Genomic DNA, 12572 nt, shown 5'->3' with positions numbered 1-12572 from the left:
CAACATCCAGTCATCTTGCTTAAAGTCCATCATCGATTTCAATGCAGCCATCTTTCTACATGCGACAAAATTTGTACTCTGATTCCACAACATTCGTGTTTAGATTTTTATTTCGTTCAAAGACTAACAACGTCAATATACTTAAACTAAACTATTACTGAGCAACATCTAAGTGTACAGTCAGACTAATAACCAGTGGATGAACTACATAGAGTTAAGTACGAAGTCAATCTTCAGCTCAACAATCCATGGAGGAAACAGAGCAGTGAAGTACTTAATCCATATGCAGTGGCTGAACCCACATCTATTAATTCCCATTTTATACCTTGGTGAGGTACCGCCACTTCTTATAATCAGGCGGGGCAATCCTCGCCTCCCTGTCCTTATTATAATCACAAATGTATTCTATGCAAGCTATGATGTTTTACATTCTGTGTCAGAACCAAATGCTAAGGTTATGCCTATTCAAAGCTTATCCACCATCAAAGAGACCATATTCTATACTGGTTCAGAGTAAAAGGTTTTAAAAGTAGAGTCTTTAGCTCAGTCAGTGGCATTCAGAATATCCTGCAAGTGAACCCCAAGTGAAAAAGATTTGGAAGCCATCACTCCATGGGCAGAGTGATCCCCAAAGATGGAAGCATCAATGGCCACCTTATTGAATGAGCCATCTGACCCTTCTTGCTTTAGTTGTAGAGGACACCGCCTTAAAAGACTTGTAAATAAAGATCATTAATTGTTGTTCACCTGGTGGGGAGGGGGGTGAAATTCACTCCTTATCTCTTCATATGCCGTGATACATCTAACTACACACAGCTTTGGAGTATCATTAAAAGCTGGATAAGAAATCACTCTAGGATTCCATTTAGTTCTTCTGGAAATGTAGACGGTAACCTCCTCATGGGTAAATACTCTACCAGTAATATCCAGAGCATGAACATCTGAGATTCTCTTGTAGGAGATAAAACACAGCAACACAGCTAACATTTTCTGAAAGTTCTTTCCTTGAGAGATATTTATTATTCATCCACAAAGGAAAATGATTAGGAACCTTATTCACATCCCAAAGAAAGAAATATCTAGGCTCTGGCGGAAGTGTAATCTGACCGATACCCTTCTATTGGAACATGTCCTGTTGAAATGGCTCATCTGAAGGCATTCACCAATTTGAGGTTTTCCTGCTGTGGCTAATGCTGCCAAAAAATGTGACGTGCACAATGTCAGACCCCATGGGAACCACAGCCCTCCTCGGACACAAACCCATCCATCTCAACCAGATGAATTTGTATTGTTTAACCGTCCCGTCCACTCTAGCTTTTGGCAGATGTTTTGCAGCTTCTTGTGAAATCTCAGACTTTCCATCGTTCCCTGTAATCCTCCATGCCATGAGGTGTCGTTTTTTGGACTTCACAAGGTGGTGTGAATTCCCTAAGGGAACCAGAAAAAGTTCCTGAATTAGGGAAAGATGGATTGGAGAATCCCAGAAAGTCCAACCAGAATAGAATACCAGACTTCAGACCTCCAAATCAGTATGATAACTACTACATCTGCTCTCTGTCCTCTGCTTTGCTCTGACAATCTTGTGATTATCACGCGCTGTGGAGATTTGTATTAATTCTCTCAGCTGCAGTCCTAACTGAAGGCGTCCGACGCCGTCACCTGTCGATCTGGCCACCAACTGAAGTACGTGCCCACTCAATGATCCAGTCTTGACGACAACTGGTCCGTCTTGAATGGGCCCCTGTTCTCTAGCTCCTTGAATGTCCATGGATGCAATTTCAAAGACTCCTATCTTGAGTGTGACCAGAATGCCAGTCTGCTACATCACCGATAGGTATTATGCATTTACTGAAATTCTTTTGTAAAGGCAGAAGTGTTACAGGATCTTGCCCAGCTCCTATAGTGTCTTCGGTGTAACCCACCTACCCCCAGTGTTTAATGTACTGTACCACTGAAATGTCTATTTTCAGCAAGATGTAACATTGCATTGTCTTCTGGTTCCAGCATTGGGCTGCTAATGAGCCTGCCAGAAGTTCCTAACAATAGATATGCAGCTGTTGTTCTTGAGGAGACCATTGTTCTCCTGTAGACAATTTGCCACATCCTGCACCCAAGCCACTTTTGCTGGTGTCCGACTTGATAATATCTGGACCTGACCCATGATTGCTCTCCTGTTCTACGTCTATGAGCGTGAGCCACAATTTCACCTCCTCTGTGGCCTCTTCTGTCCAAAGCACTAATTCTGAATGTTAGACATTTTTGCAGACGATACATGTGCAACATTTGAAGGGCCCTGTAATAAAGCGGGCTGGGAAATATCACCTGGATGACGATGACAGTATGAACACTATCCTGTTGATCCCATCCAACAAAGTATTTTGTCATGAAATCATAATCTGAAGCTCCAGCCTTAGCTTTGCCATCATTCTCAATGGAAGGTTTAATGTGGCTTTGTTGCAATCTATTACAAATCTAAGGAATGTTGTCCTCTGAGCTGGTGTGAGGAGAGATTTATTTTCCTTGATGAACCCCAGTCCCTGCAAAATGACTCCCATCAGTTGAAGGTATTCTTTGGGCACTGGTCAAGCAATTGGATGTTGTCCAGGTACATGATTAGATGTGCCCCTCGGGCACGTAGGCTGTCCATGGCTCACCTTAGTGCCAAAGAGTGTCTGGACGGAAAAGTCTTAAATTTGTAAGCGTGGAGGAGTAGGTTGGTTCCGTACTGTAAGCATATGCCACATCCAGCTGCACCGTCCAGTTACTTTGAGGCAGGAGATATCTCAGAAGGTGGACACCTTCAGTCTTAAATTGGCGGTAGACCTGACACTTGTTGAACTCCTTCAAATGTATTACTGAGCACTTCTGCCCCTGCCAACCCGCCTTATCTCTTTTGTCCACCACAAAAATATTTCTGACTAATCTGTTCATGTGGATTACTCTTGGTGAAATGTCTTTCTCGAAGTTCTGAAATCTTCCGAAAAATGAGCGAGACTTCCTGCCTTGAAACTGAGTAGAGGTCTTTTGGTCTCTTGGTCTTTTGATTTGGCAGGGAGTGGCATAGAACCCTGTTGGAAAACGTTGAACTGTCTACAGGACCCAGGCCTCAGAAGTTATACATCTGCAATTGTGGCTAAAACCCATCAGCTGCCCTGCCCACTTTTAGTTGGGAAGAAAGACGGATACGTATCAGAATTGGTTTCTAGTGAATATCCTTGGAAATCACCTTAGAACGCTTGGACACATTGGGAACCCCTTGATCGGAAGAAACCCACAGAAACAGGATTGGTCTTGCCACTGACCATGTCAGGAACCTTGGTCTCTGTTTTGGGCTTGGGAGTGGAAGTCTCCAGTTGAGCACCCTCTATCACAACTGACGCCTGTGAAAACTTTAGGTGCAAAAATATTTCTCATGGAAGCTTTCGCCTTATCCAGGGATTAAAAGGTTAGCACAAATTTTCCCAGTTCCTGCACGAAGGGGTCTGTGAACAGGCCTCCGTGTGCAATCACCCCTGCCTTCAAAGAGGCCCGATAAGCAGGCTTAGGGGCAACATGAATCCAAAGAGACCCGCACCGTTCAGTAGACATATCACATTTAATATTGCCTAAGAAGATGACCGCTCAGATACTCCACCCAGACAAGATTTCCAGGGAGATAAGGGACCCTGATTGTTTGTCCTCCTCGGCCATGTCCAGAATCTTAGTGATTGGACAGTAATCTCAAGCAATTTACCATGGCAAGACTGCCATGCGTGGTCAATGCCTTTTTTTAGGGTCTCTCACATATTTCCTCAAAACATAACCATCCTGGTTTCTATTTCTGGGGTCATGTCCATTTTGCTATCCAGGGAAGTAAGAGACCACTCTGCCCGAAGATGTGCACAGACCTCTTTCTCCAGTGGCTTCCAGAGGCAGCTTGCTACCTTCTCTGATGGGCACCATTCCGAAGAGCAAGAAAGGAAGATACTGTCTAGATCAAGCATGTTTGTGTCATTCTCTTAACATGCCAGTCTTAGGTTGTTGTGAGGAAAGTGAATGCCAGGGACTAGAGGGCCAAGATCACCATCCAAGTCTGTGTGGGAGTCCTCTTCATGTAAAGTTCGCGGGGTGCTAGGGGTATCTAGTTAGGGAAAAAATGTCCACCATGAAGCCACCCTCGGTGGGAGTGTTCAGGACTCCCAAGTCATTGGATCCAGGAAGGTACTGGGAAAGGAATACCCACTTCAGTTTGTCAAAGGCATCCAGATCCACCATTGATCATGTCTCGGTTTTCCCCATGCTGTGCCAGGATTTTTATCAGCCTGTCCTTGAGGGCTAGTGTTCTCCAGTGACCATGGTCATTTGTTGCCTGGGAGGAGCAGGTCTGGGCAACAGTAAGCTACCTGTAGGAACCGCCTCTCCAGGAGGGCTGTAGCTGATGCCACCGACTGATGTATCAAACCACTACGACCTGACAAAAATCATCATTAGAAGTAATTATAACAATTGATTCTTCCTCTGTGTAATCCTCATAACTCTGCATTTTGCAATTATTTAATTGCCTTGCAGTATTATGTTAGCCTTGAGGGCTAAATATGGTACTGGTGCAAGCTGAGTGAATATGGGGGTCATAAGGGCTCAATTAAGGGTTCCAAGCCCAGAACCCCATACATCCTTTGCTATCTGTGGGGTAAGCAGCGTGGGTGCCATCCCATGGTGAGGTGGAGTAGTTTAAGCTACCCTGCAAGAATACAGACCCTGAGGGACGTCAGAACCATGTTAGACACTGAGAAATTAAGATACAGATGCCGCTTGGGGACATGATGCTCCAGGTGCAGGTGGAAAGCCAAGGCTCTGCAGGAGATCATGCTGGGCTCTGCAATCTGTTTGAAAGTGGAGCCCATGTGCGCCAGTCGATGCAGATGCCCTCTAGCATTTGGAAGACAATACCCCAGCAATACAGTCCAGCTGACAGAGAAGTCAAATTGCTGCGCACTACATAAGACAAATATTCAATATAAATGCAAAAGGTTACATATAATATCCTATCGAAAATCAGAAAAAATAAGGGCATAAGAAAGAGAGGTGGAGATACTCAACTAACAGCTGCTGGGACATCAAAGAAAGAAGGTAGGGGCATAAGAGCTGTGGATGGGCTTTGAAGCAATTATGACCAAGATGATTGGATGTTTTTTTGGATCCTCATTTGTCCTTGGGCTTCCGGGAAACGTATTTTCTGTATGACTTAATGTTAGTGTCTGTTTAATAAAGTGAAGAAAGGTGAGAATAATCCTCACCTGTGGTCCTGACATACAATTTAATTTAACTTAGGGTTAAGATATTGCCTAATATTGATTAAAATTAAATAAAAATAGGACTAAGGAAACCTCTACTAGTATTGTAAATTTGGGGTTGGAATAGGGAACAGATTGACAGTACGGCAAACAAGGATTCTTTCAAATTTGAAAGGTTTGCAAAGTGAATGTAGTGAAGAAGTAAGGGGAAAGGAATGTAGTTTATCTAAAGCCATTAAAATATATATATATATATATATATATATATATATATATATATATATATATATATAGAGAGAGAGAGAGAGAGAGAGAGAGAGAGAGAGAGAGAGAGAGAGAGAGAGAGATATAAAATAATATATATTTATTTATTTTAAGCAATCTTGAAAAATTCTCTAACCCAAACTCACCTGGCTCCCTCCGCCACTTCTCTATTGACTCTGCATTCTAAAAGAGTGGCATTGAAGAATGTGGACACCATATGGCAGTGGGTGAATGTAGTGATGAAATAAGGGTGAAGAAGTAAGGGGAAAGGAATGTAGTTTATCTAAAGCCATTAAAATATATATATATATATATATATATAGAGAGAGAGAGAGATAGAGATATATAAAATAATATATATTTATTTATTTTAAGCAATCTTGAAAAATTCTCTAACCCAAACTCACCTGGCTCCCTCCGCAACTTCTCTATTGACTCTGCATTCTGAAAGAGTGGCATTGAAGAATGTGGACACCATATGGCAGTGGGTGAAAGTTTCTTACCTAGAGCTATACATCCAGCAGTCATACCACCTTCTAGCACACAACCCTTTTTAAGCATTTAAATGGCTTGTTTTATCCTTCTCACTTCCATCAAAAAATACTGTTTCAGTAATGCTCCAGTAACTCCTTTAGGGGACGCTGTGATCTGGCACCTCCTCTTAAGCAACACTTTCTGATGGATACAACTACCTGTGGATTCCTCACCTCATGAATACTCCCATGGCGCCAGCATTCGACGGAAATCTTCTTACTAGTCTCTGCACGTCGACGAGGACGTCACTGTCGCCCACGCGACGCCGTCTGACGTCATACAGGCAATAAGAGGTCCTCGACGACGTGCGGACGTCAGTTCCCTTTTTTCCGTGCATTCGAAACGGTTATCTTCGAGGGAGCAACTGTTACTCTTGCGGTTACAGTGTATATCTTGCTGCGTAGTCTTTCGCTGTGGAAATAATGTCGCAGAGAAAGTCTGGATTTAAGCCTTGTCGTGAGTGTGGAGGCAAGATGTCGGTGACGGATCCTCATTCCGATTGCCTTTGGTGTTTGAGCTCCGACCACGACGTCTCGACTTGTGATTCATGTCAGCACATGAATCCAAAGGCTCTTAAAGAATGTGAGGCGAAGCTGTTTATGGCCAAGTCAAAGGAGAAGCATCACAAGAAGTCTTCTCCAAGACATCGGCGTCATCGAGACTCCCGGCGCCGTAGAGAATCTCGGCGTCATTCAAGGGAGGCTCGTTCCAGGTCTCCGGATCGGCGCCGAAGAACATGGGAGGTCAGCCCCACGGTTACGCCGCATCCTTCGACGCCGTTGCCTTCTCCGGCGTCTCCAACTTCACCTGGACAGGCGTCGGTGATTGAGGTATTGGAGCCTCAAGTGTTTTCTCCGGCGCAGACGCCGAGGCCGGCGTCGGGGTCGCCTCCGAGACAGGCACCCCAGTATCCGGCTTTTCCCACCCCTGGAGCCGATAGTTCCGCATTCTTGAATGCGATGTATGCCATCTTCCAACAGATGGCTCCAGGGGGTGCTCCGGCTGGGCCTTTGGCCTTTTCTTTGGGTGATCCTGCGCCTCTTCAGCCGGCACCCTTTATGCCCTTTCTCCCGTTTGGGAACGTGGGCTCGGCGCCAGTGTCGGCGCCGGTGGCCGCTCCGGTGGCTTCGGAAGGATTGGCCCCAGGGATTTCCATCCCGTCGACGTCGAGATTTCGGCCTGTGACTCCGGTGGGTCCATCCGTTTCAACTGCTCTTCAGTCGGCGCCGAAGTTACCTGTGGCGCCGGATGCGGCGTCGGTGGCTTCGGAAGATCGGCGCCGATCTCCGACTTCGGCGGAGGCATTGTCGACTCCGCGGATTGAGCAACGACTGCATTCAAGGAGACGTGCTCTCCGGGTACTAGAAGAGCAGGAGTACCAACGAGCCCTAGAGGAAGGAGAGCTAGAGGACTCGGGTGATGGGCTTCGTGGACTGGAGTCGGCCAGTGGGCTGGACACTTCCCCTGAGTGGGACCTTTCGTCCCCGGGGGAATATACTGAGGAGGCTGCTTCCTTTCATGCAGTGGTACGGAAGGCAGCTAGTTTTTTGGACCTGCCTTTGCCGGTGGTGGAGGCGAAACAAAACCTTTTGACAGAGGTGTTACATCCGGCCTCAGCCGCGGCGGAGCCTCTGTTACCTTTTAATGACGCTCTGCTGGATCCGGTTTTAGAGGTGTGGAAGAGGCCGGCATCTTCCCCAGCAGTTCACAGAGCCGCGGCCAGGAGGTATCGGGCGGCTCCAACTGACCCTGGTTTTCTGTCCAGGCACCCTACGCCGGAGAGCTTGGTGGTGCAGGCCTCCTGTTCGTCCAAGTCAGCGCCTGGTTCTTTTCCGACGGTGCCTGGGGACAGAGATTCAAAGAAGCTAGAGGCGCAGTCGAAGAAGATTTTTTCGTCCTGCAGTCTGGCGTTAAAAGCCACCAATGCAACCTGTATCCTGGGGAGGTATATTCATGCTCTGATGGATGACATCTCCTCTTCGTTTACAGAGCTTCCCCAGGGTCTTTTGGATCTTGTCTCAAATGCCCAGGCTGCTGCGACCCAAATTATCCAGACGGGACTGGATACCACCGACTCAGTAGCCAGAGCAATGGGCACAACTGTGGTGGCAAGGAGACAGGCCTGGCTTCGTAACTCGGGCTTTTCGGCTGATGTACAGTCCACATTGTTGGATCTCCCGTTTGATGGGGACAAACTGTTTGGGGCTAAGGCTGATTCGGCCTTGGAACGTTTTAAGGAAAGCAGGGCCACGGCTAAGTCGTTAGGGCTCCAAGCTCCTTCTTCCACGGCCTCTTCCAGATTTTTCAGGAGGTTTCGTGGATTTGGGCGTGGCTCTTCCTCCTCTTCCTTTCGGGGAAGATATCAGCAACCTGCCTCTTCCCATCCCTATAGATCTTTTAGGGGGAGAGGTAGGGTCCGCACCAGAGGAGCCTCTCAGCAGCACTCTGCCTCTTCCTCATCCTCTGGCGGGGTGCAGCAGGGGAAGCAGCCTTAGGCTTCCACCATTTCCAACTCACGCCTCTCCTGTAGGGGGAAGATTACAGCATTTTCTCACCAAATGGGAGACTGTTACGTCGGACAATTGGGTTCTCAGTGTTGTGGGAAAAGGCTACACCCTTCCTTTTCGGGAGTTTCCGCCCCTCATCCCGCCCCGCCCTTCGTATTGTTCACAAGAACACCTCCTGTTGCTAGAACAGGAGGTAGAAGTCCTCCTTTTAAAGGGCGCGGTGGAGTTGGTCCCGGAGCAGGAAAGGGGTCAAGGAGTTTACTCAAGGTATTTCCTGATTCCCAAGAAGGATGGTCGTTTGAGACCAATTCTGGACCTGAGGATCTTGAATTGGTTCCTCAAGCAGGAAAAGTTCAAGATGCTGACCCTAGCACAGGTGCTTTTGGCGTTGAACATGGAAGACTGGATGGTGTCTGTCGACTTGCAGGATGCTTACTTTCATATCCCGATACTCCAGTCACACAGGAAGTATCTCCGGTTTGTGGTGGGATCGCAACACTATCAGTTTGCGGTCCTTCCGTTTGGTCTTACTTCAGCACCTCGAGTCTTCACGAAGGTGATGTCGGTGGTTGCGGCAGAGCTCAGAAGGAAGGGGATAGCAGTATTCCCTTACTTGGACGACTGGTTGATCAAAGCCAAGTCCCCGGAGCTTGTGTTGCGTCATCTGCAGTCAACAACCCAGTTGTTGTTCAACCTGGGTTTTTCGGTGAACGAGCCCAAATCTCACCTAGAGCCCTCTCAGCACCTCCTGTTCATAGGGGCAGTACTGGATACAACATTGGGTCGGGCCTTTCCTCCGCCTCAGCGGATTCAAGATATTCAGGATTTGGTTCCAATGTTTCGAAATGGAGCGGTAGTTCCAGTCCTCAAGGTCCTTCGTCTGCTCGGTCTTTTTGCCTCCTGCATTCTGTTGGTCACGCATGCTCGCTGGCACATGAGGGCTCTTCAGTGGTGCCTCCGAAGGCAGTGGTCTCAACACAGAGGGGATCTAGAGGGTACTGTCAAGATCTCCAGAGATGCTGCTGTGGATTTGAAGTGGTGGATTGTAAGCAACAATCTTTCGCAAGGAAAGCCGTTCCAGCAGTCGCCACCAGTGGCCACAGTCATAACGGATGCTTCCACTCTAGGGTGGGGAGCTCATCTGGGGGATCTGGAGATCAAAGGTCTTTGGTCTCCAGAGGAACAGATTTTTCACATCAATCTGTTAGAATTACGAGCTGTACGTCTGGCTCTCAAGGCCTTCCTCCCTTCCCTTCGTGGTCAGTCGGTACAGGTCCTAACGGACAATACTACCACGATGTGGTACATAAACAAGCAGGGAGGAGTGGGGTCGTACCTTCTCTGCAGAGAAGCTCTTCGACTATGGTCCTGGGCAAAGGACCATCGGATTTGTTTGATAGCAAACCATCTGGCCGGAGTTTTGAACATGCGTGCGGACAGTCTCAGTCGCCACTTCTCGGCAGACCACGAGTGGCGTCTCCATCCAGATCAAGTCCGTTTAATCTTCCAGAGGTGGGGGTTTCCTCGGGTAGATCTGTTCGCCACTCGAGAGAACGCGCATTGTCCGTTGTTCTGCAGCCTTCAGTATCCGATGCAGGAAGCGTTGGGGGACGCGTTTCAAATGACCTGGTGCGGCCAGTTGCTTTACGCGTTTCCTCCCATACCCTTGATTCCTCGAGTATTGAGGAAGATTCGCCAAGACCGGGCTCTAGTAATCTTAATAGCTCCGGATTGGCCAAGGAGGGTGTGGTACTCCGACCTTCTCCAACTCTCAATGTGCCCGCCGCTCCGTCTCCCTTTCAGGGCAGACCTCCTCTCGCAGTCGCAGGGGCAGGTTCTACACCCCAACCTCCAGAGTCTGCACCTACATGCCTGGAGATTGAACGGGGCAACCTGAGTTCCTTCTCTCTCCCGCCTGAGGTAGTGGATGTTATATTAGCGGCCAGGCGACACTCCACTAAATCTATCTACGCTAATAGGTGGTCTAAATTTGTTGCGTGGTGTGGAGAGAGGCAGATTGATCCTTTGCATGCTCATCTATCGGACGTTTTGTCTTTTGCTCTATCTCTGGCGCAGAAAGGTTGTGCAGTGGCTACCATTAAAGGTTATTTATCGGCCTTGTCAGCCTTCTTATGTCTTCCAGACCAACCATCTTTATTTGAATCCCCTATTGTTATCAGATTCTTGAAAGGTCTTCTAAATCAATATCCTCCAAAGCCATTCGTTATGCCGCAATGGGATTTGTCCTTAGTCCTGACTTTCCTTATGGGGTCCCCTTTTGAACCTATGCATTCTTGCCCCTTGAGGTATTTGGTTTTAAAAACAGTCTTCCTGATAGCTATAACATCAGCAAGGAGAGTGAGTGAGTTGCAGGCCTTATCAGTAAAACCCCCTTATACAACTTTTTATGGGGATAAGGTGGTGTTGAGGACCAAGGCTGCTTTCCTCCCGAAGGTTGTTTCACCCTTCCATTTGGCTCAGGCAATTACTTTGTCCACGTTCTATCCTCCGCCTCATCCTTCCAAAGAGGAAGAAAGACTGCACCGTCTGGACCCAAAGAGAGCGTTGAGCTTCTTTATCGATAGAACAAAGGATTTCAGGCTGGAGGATCAGCTGTTTATTGGATACGTGGGCAAGAGGAGAGGAAAGGCAGTCCACAAGAGAACACTATCCAGGTGGGTTGTTCTTTGCATTAAAATATGTTACTCTTTGGCAAAGAAGGATCCTCCTGAGGGCATTAGAGCTCATTCCACCAGAGCTAAGTCGGCCACTTCGGCCTTGGCCAGAGGTGTTCCTGTGGTCGACATCTGCAAGGCCGCAACTTGGTCGTCCCTTCACACTTTTGCAAAACATTACTGTTTGGATTCTGAGGTTAGAAGGGACGGCCATTTTGCACGGTCAGTGCTGCAGGATTTCTTGGTTTGACCTTTTAGGCACCCACCGCCGGGCGTGGTACTGCTTTGGGACTCTATTCATGAGGTGAGGAATCCACAGGTAGTTGTATCCATCAGAAGAACGAGTTACTTACCTTCGGTAACGACTTTTCTGGTGGATACATTAGCTACCTGTGGATTCCTCACGGTCCCACCCGCCTCCCCGTTGCCTTTCTGGTCTTACCAAGTAATCCTTGAGTGCGCTCCTCTTGGTCTTTGAGGGTGCAATAGATGTATATATAATATATTTATATATATATATGTATATATGTATATATCTTTATGTATATACTTGGTGTGTGTATATATTTTAAAAGAGAGAGTTTTATATATATATATATATGTACATAAAAAGATTTACAGTTATTCATACAATGTGGTGTATTTTTACAATATAATGGATGTTGCCTTGCTCTTTCATTGCATTGCCTGGTTGTTCTCATGCACGTAAAAAATGATTGGTACTGACGTCCGCACGTCGTCGAGGACCTCTTATTGCCTGTATGACGTCAGACGGCGTCGCGTGGGCGACAGTGACGTCCTCGTCGACATGCAGAGACTAGTAAGAAGATTTCCGTCGAATGCTGGCGCCATGGGAGTATTCATGAGGTGAGGAATCCACAGGTAGCTAATGTATCCACCAGAAAAGTCGTTACCGAAGGTAAGTAACTCGTTCTTCTGTGCACATAACCCAGTGTCCAAGCTTAGGGTGACTGCTACTTTAACACGTATTTGGCATTTAGTGGTATGGAAACCAGATCCCCTACCTTACACCGAGGTAATTGTCATTCATCATCCCCACCCCCACATCTACTTACCTATAATAAACCTACCTCCTTTGATAATGATGCGTTTTATCGTCCAACCACCTCTGTGGCACGCAAGGACCTTACCACCACTTTCCTGGAGCCACTTCACCTTGCACTTATTTTACAGTTCACTTCGTCTCTTAGGCTGCATTCTCACACAGTAGATGTTGCCCCAACTCTTATATGCACCAAAGTGGGCCACTAGCCTTCTCGCCAATGAAACCTTAAAAGTAAGCTGTGTAGTATTATACT

General features: G+C 47.1%; 1 protein-coding gene across 1 annotated transcript in view; it reads left to right on the top strand.

Annotated features, from left to right (window-relative positions):
• Positions 1–12572, top strand: part of CDC40 (cell division cycle 40) — a 324684-nt gene that overhangs the window by 203088 nt on the left and 109024 nt on the right. The window lies entirely within an intron of this gene.

The sequence above is a fragment of the Pleurodeles waltl genome, chromosome 5, assembly GCF_031143425.1.
Source record: "Pleurodeles waltl isolate 20211129_DDA chromosome 5, aPleWal1.hap1.20221129, whole genome shotgun sequence".
NCBI classification, from domain to species: domain Eukaryota; kingdom Metazoa; phylum Chordata; class Amphibia; order Caudata; family Salamandridae; genus Pleurodeles; species Pleurodeles waltl.
The sequence above is the reverse complement of the archived record's forward strand: the minus strand, read 5'-3'. Positions and strand labels throughout refer to the sequence as shown.